Source organism: Pezoporus flaviventris, unplaced genomic scaffold (genome assembly GCF_033815535.1).
Source record: "Pezoporus flaviventris isolate CSIRO_AGI_PZ_B2104156 unplaced genomic scaffold, CSIRO_AGI_Pfla_v1 ptg000015l, whole genome shotgun sequence".
Lineage (NCBI taxonomy): Eukaryota > Metazoa > Chordata > Aves > Psittaciformes > Psittacidae > Pezoporus > Pezoporus flaviventris.
The window spans coordinates 990,556-997,623 of NW_026892563.1; positions in this window are offsets into that span (position 1 = coordinate 990,556).

Here is a 7,068-nt window from a genome sequence, read left to right on the forward strand (position 1 = left end):
AACTGCTTACAGATTTAAGCTGGAGACGTTAGGATCTGTCTACATACAGTTTGACATAACACATCCTAAAAAGATCAGTAGTTCTATTCTTATAGTGGCCAATCTTCTCTGGATGACTAAAAGCTCAGAATAATTGCTCTAAATGTCTACTTCCTTAAAAACCAGCCTGATAACTGCTAGTGATTTGAGATACATGACAGGATTATTTGCATAAGATCTGTATATCAAGCTTTACCTCTCTTTTCATGTGAGCATAGCATATATGATGGTTATAGATTTCAAACTCCATCTCTCATAAATGTTGGCTCCGCCTACAAGTAAAACTTTTGTTTTCCAAGTCTTGTGAAAAATAAGTATGCCAACAAAAAAAAAAAAACAAAAACACCACAACCAACCAACCAAAGAAAACGCAATCAACCCACTACTTAAATTTGCCTTTAAAAAGACAATAACATAGGCAAGCCAAGTCTAACTTGAGCTCTGGTATTTAAAGTCTTACCAAAATTGTATTAATACTTTCAAATCCGCATATCTGGTTTTAACCTGGAAAGCTAAAGTAAGGTCTATGTACTCCTGCAGTTTTCAGGGCTGTGCAATGCCTTCCATTAGGTTAGTGCTAACAGTGTCTCGCAGTTATTACTGTGCATGGTAAGAGGACAAGTATCTGCATTCCACTTGTCACATGAGATGAACTCAGGTAGACCTCCTCATGTTCACGGTGAATTTTGTATGCATCTGTAGCCCAAATGTGTCATCATATTTCATAAGCATGTATGCCCGTGTTTTTTTAACAACATCATTCCAAGCACTGGGGTGGTGCCGCTCCTAAAAATCAGTGACAAAGCCAAAGGAAACCAAGAATGGGTGTTAAATAATACCAACCCGTGAAGACAATTTAACTGAAAATGCAGTTGTTTAAAACACTGAGGAAATGCAAACAAACAAAAAGATTGTTGGCAGGTCTTCTTAGAAGAAGATAAGCTTGCAGATTCTGGAATTAACCCTTGAGAAATAGGGAAAAGATTGCCCAGGAATCATTAGGTTAGCTTGGAACAGTACTAACAACTTTCTTCTGAAACACCATCTCTAGTTAATCTGTGCACTGAAGCATCCTCTTCAACTATTTTAGTTTACTAGTCCAGTTGGTATTAGTTCAGATGTGTATAGAATTTTTTGATTCACTAATTTTTTTGGAGGAGGAACAAGAAGGAAGATCATAAAACCCTGCAATAAAAGAAGTGTAGTAAAATGTTCCCCTACCTTTTGTAGAAGGTGTCCCTGCCTGTGGCAGGGGGATGGAACTAAGTAATCTTTAAGGTCCTGTCCAACCCAAACCATTCTATGATTTTTACTTGTTCATTTACAGCTGTTCTCTAAAAAAAGTTAACCAAAGCTTTCAATTTCCTCAATTATTTCAGTAAATTTTATTTTATCGCTTCAGTTGGGTCAAAAAGCTATTTTTTTTCTCCTCACTGTTTGGTTATCTTGGTGTTTGTTTTATGGGGTTATGCCTGTAGTACTGAAGCACAGAATGTCAATTTTAACCTCATGCATTTGAGGTTTTAAAAGAATAACCCTTTGTACAGGAGTCTATCACCTGACCATGAAATGCATCCTTGAACTGTTGGCCACTCATATATTATTGACTTTTACTTTGTAATAGGCCTTACATAAAAGGGAACAAAGCATGCCTGGTTACTTACCGGCATACTGCCAAGCAACAGCAGCCCCACTGGGTCCTCAGTCCATGTGCTGTACCTAGAGTCTGGTTGGATGACTGCCGTGCTGAGAACCACACAGATAATGGCCTACCTTTTGATTCAGACAAGGTTCAGAAGATGTATTGTCTAGCCTGATACTATACAGATCAGTAAGTGCTGAATTATATAACAACAGCTGTACAGCAGCCTAGCCTTAAATCACGTTATCTATCCATTAGCAGATTTTTGTTCCAAACTACTCATTTTCAATGTTTTCTTCTGTTGCTTTAAATGTTAGGGGGTAGAGTTGTTTTGAGGTTTTTTTCAGATCAGTGTTCCAATTGTTTTAAATAAAATGGTAAGTAACAGTGAATTAATTTCTTGCTATATTTTCTTTGTATTATACTTAATTATTTCAGAAAACAGTTCCTACAAGAATAGCAGAAGACATGTATGGCTTCATTTTCTTCTCAGCACAGCCCAGTATTGGTTCTCTATATATATATTTGAAGACCATGCACATATATAAATAGAAACCTACATCTATGAGTGTCTAAATATATTCAAAAAATCATAATATACTTTTCCTTTTCAGCTGTCACTTTTAACTAGATACCATCACGAGAGGAGGAGCAACCAAAATAATAATCATTAGTTTGTCACTGTATCATTTTTAATGAGACTGTGCTCTGTAGGAATCATCTGGAAGAATGAATCACTTGCTTTATTTCTTAAAAGCCTGGTTTTCACTCTGGCACAGGTTGGGAATGCTTTCCTCTGCTAATTCAGGGATTCATGAAGCTATGACAAACCTCTCCAGGTTTGGATAAGATAAATTTGGGGAGGTATGCTTAATCCAAAATTTACACAGGCAGAAAGGTTATTTTAGCTCTGTGATTCTGACAAAGTAGGGGAAGATAGAAGTGCAATTAGTAAAGGGCTATATATAAAACTAGAAAAATAAGGGATTTGATGCATGATTTGATATACAATGCTCTAACGAAAACCCTGTTTAGTGTGGGGTTGTTTACTTGTACACATGCACAATACCTTATTTTGCACTTCTCTTATTTATTTGTTCTCTTTACCTATGGCTTCCATACTCAAATGTGAAGGTTTCAGGAGCAGGCACAGCTCCTGCTCTTCTGCGTTTCCTACCCTTCCCAAGGAGAAATGGGCCAATTTACCTCACAGTCAAATAATGGCTAAAGAACAGACTCATTACACTCAGCTTCTTGTCTCACTTCAGAAACATTTTAATGCTGGCCATATGCCCTTTCATGACTTTGATGTCTGCAATTTAAACATCAAACAGTTTTTCTTTTGCTGTATCATCACTGCCTTGCATCCTGTATCATGTAACAAGACTTTAAAGCCCATTGTGTGTTGCATGGATAAAAAGTGCTACTGTAAAAGTATTACTGGGGCGGAGAGGAGCCTCCTCAGACATTTAATGTGGATGTGGTGTCAAAGAATTAGTAGGCATGTGAATGAAAGAGCAGAAACCATTGCCTACACTGGCAAAAATACTGTTACATAGGATCTTTCTGGCAGAGGAACATTGTTATCAGTCACACTTCAAGTCTCTCTGGCTACAGATGGACTAGTCGACTGATGTGTCTGAGCATGTGTTGAAATCTGAATGCCTATAAACAGTAAGAGCCCTACAAATGTTTCCCCTGAGCCACCTAGCAATCTCTTCATTAGCATCTTGCCACTGAGTTATTCCCAGTGGAGATGGTGTGCAACCCAGCTTTGGAGCCTGAGCATCAAGGAATATTGTAAGGAAGAGTCTGCACCCCCTTGGCCCAGATGCCAGAGGATGATCACTGGCAGATTTAACTCACAATAGCAAGCACAGCCTCTGGTTTGGGTGTCCTGCCTCCAGTCCTGGCTTGTGTAAACCAGCACACATACAGGGTGAGGGTAAGCAGTGCCAGGTTCATTGGAGTCCCAGACTGACTGCCTGCCTCCTCACAGTGAGCCACAGCTTGCTTTCAGACCCTGGTGGCTGGCATCTCATCCAAATTCTCTTTCAAAGTACATCTGCACAAAGCTGTAACTGGCTATCATTTTTAACCATACAAATGTCGAGTTCCTTTTTTAATCTAGTTCATTACTTCATTGATGGTGTGGGGTAATTAATTTCTTAATGTGGGAAGGGGGAAAATCTTTTTTTTATCGTTTCGAATGTGCCGCTTTGTAATTCCGCTGAACTTTGTGTGACATGGAAAACAAAACAACCCAACTTTACTTTCTTTCCGTCATGTCCCACACATTACTTTCCTGAACCAAGGAAGTAACTTCAGATTTTTCATTCCTGTCATATTTTAATGATGGCATTTTCCCATATACCCAGTAAATTCTGACAGCTTTCTCAGATCCCTTTTACCTTTGGAGTTCATTTTATGGGAGGGAGGTGTGATGTGCAACACCACACAGGAGAACACACCACCCAGCTGACACATCCTGTTTCCATTTTCTCTCTTACTCCTCATCCCATTCCACATGTACACCAAAACCTTGTTTGGTTTTATTTCTAGCTGCATGTTCAGCCAGCACATTTGCCATATTGTCCACAATGGGCCCCAGGCAATTTGCCCAGTAGCCATCACTCATCCTGTGAAGTAGAAGAGTGGTGATTTGGGTTAGGTTTGTTTTGTTTTCTTAGGGTTTTGGTTTGTTTGTATTTTTCTGTTTCCCTTTGCCTTCATTTTCAGTTGGTCATTCTGTGAAAAGTAACACTGAAAGAATTATGGTTCCTACTCAGTACCAGGGGAGAGTGTTCCAACAATTCTGATAGTCCGGAGTTTCTTGAAAACACTTATGAAAGCCATTATCATAGTAATCATGAGAAAAGGACAAAGTTAAATTTGGTGCTCCATTTCAATGGTTTCCTGACTGCACTGCATGTTGTAACAATGCTGTAAGAAAAGAAATACCGTCTTTATTTCAGTTTCTCAATTGTCTTTGTTTAGAGTTTTAAACATCTTGTTCTAGTTGTCACCCTACTGATGTGTTTCTAAAAAAATAACAAAGCAATTCATTTTTCACCAAATTGCCTAGGAGTGCCTATCCCAGTGAGGGCAGTGAAGTAGTTGAGAGGGTTCACAAAGTTAAGACTACTCTTAAGTATGGTAATAACCACATTAACTTGGAAGTAGTTCATAAAGCTAGGTTACCCTGAAAATGACTAAAGATTCTTACCAAAGGATGCTTAGTTATATTCTAAATAATAATAAACCCCTCCCCTATTTTTTCTCAGATACTAGCTTCTTGCCTGTCAAAACATAAGAGCGCTACTTCTGATTCCCAATAATTAAGTGGCTACTTGGCAACAGCTATTTGGGTGGAACATTTGCTTGGCTGCTCCCAGTACATAGTCCATGACTGTTCCTCCCTCGCACAAGCAATCTTCAGCAAGGTCATGAGCAGGGCACAACTGCAAATAAGTCCTCAGCCTCCTGTCAGTACGTGTATTTACTTGCAGGAGTGGAACACGAATTTTCAGTACTGTTGACATGCACTTTGCTGGCAAGTGCATGGCAACATTTCTGAGAGAAATTCTGAGAGAATTCTGAGCATTTCTGAGAGAGAACAGTTCACAAAATAACTCAAAAAGACACAGGAAGAAAACCATAAATACAATCTAAAATACTAAAAGTTGGGTATTTTTTTTTTTTTATTCAGTTTCACATTTGTGGTGTTCAGAGGACAACAGCACAGGGAGCAATAGGTGCACCAGGGATCTGTGACTGAGTTTGGAAGCCAGTGGTACTTCCCTTACTAAGCCCGAATCTGCTACCCTCAAACCCCCCTAAACTTCTGTAAAAACTGACTTGGTAGGAAGCAGTGTCTTTCTTCATAAAATAATTATAAGCAATCTGTGTTAATCAATCTGTGTCACAGAATCAGCAGAAAAACCCCTGACAGTTCAAGTGCGAAAACAATTACCATTGGAAATAAATTCTCTAACATCTAGTAGTTTTTGATGAAATCTTTGTCCCCCTTGACAGAATGGCCTTGTGCCTGCTTCTACTGCATGATGTGTGTTAACTTCTCTGGCACCCAAATTCACCAAAATAGGCCTTACAATGAATTTTATTACAGTAAAGGCTTACAGCCAGCAAGAACTCTGTGGGTCTTTATTCTGTTTTCTCTCAAAGTAGCTCATACTTGTAATTAATCTTCCTTCTATTCCAGAAAGTGCCTATCAGGGGGAGGGGAACAGAATGCAAGAGTTAATTTATGTTTTACTACACATATAAACATTCCAATAATGCTTTTGAGATATTAAAAGCAATCTTAAAGCCCTATTTATGGATTTCATGAGCCATCCTGCGATCAACCGGAGCATATTTGCATGGATCTCTTGATACTCTCAAACAGAAGGGATGTGTGCGCAAAATCCTAAAACATCAAAATTCTGCTGGGGGAGAAGAGGGACACTTTTTTCTTTTTCCAAGAATTGTACCAATATTATGCATGTTTGTAAAAGAACAAGTGTTATTCTAGGGGAGAAAACCTCCATCTAAAAATTAGGATAATACCCAAAAATAAAAAATTATTTTTCATCTTGAAACCATCAATTGACTAGGTCTGGGAAGCACAGATTTAGACTGTAAGGCCAAAACAATTCAAGCAGGTACTCCCTCACAGAAGCGACTTTACTCAACACAAATATCCACCTATTCTCTGAAGCAGTAAGTGCTTAAGGAGGTTTAGAGTGGTACTTTTATTCAGTAACTCTATGAAAGAATATCAAGGTTCCCCTTGGGTTATAGAGGTTAAGTTTATTTCCTTGACAAGTGGGAACATCTGTATTACCAGGATGTGTGCTTGCACGTGCTACTAGTGTGCAGTCCAGCAAGATCCACACACGCCCAGGAAACCAGTAGTGAGTTCAAAGGGTTGCATGCATGCCCCAGCAACTTCATTCTTCCGTCCAGCATGTGATGTCAACCTTCCTTCCACAGAAGCAATCCTTAACCCCACAGCAGCCATTCCACTTGCTGAAGTCTTCTGGAGAGGGGAAAGCCTGGCTGAGGTTTGGGCTGCAGCAGCACATGGCTACGTTCACCAGAAGGGCTTCTACCTCACTCCAGGTGGCTCCTCAGTCTGTGCTGGCCTAAAGATTCGTAGAATTGTCAAATCCCTGGTTGGAAGGGATGTCACGGATGTCATCTGGTCCAGCCTTTCTAGCAAAGCATGACCTAGAGTAGATATCCCAGCATCCTGTTTAGCCAGATCCTACAAGTGTCCAATGCTAGGGAATCCACCACTTCCCTGTGGAAATTATTCTAATGGCTGATAGATCTCATAGTGAAAAAATTTCCTTTTGTGTCCAAATGGAATCTCCCCACGAGTA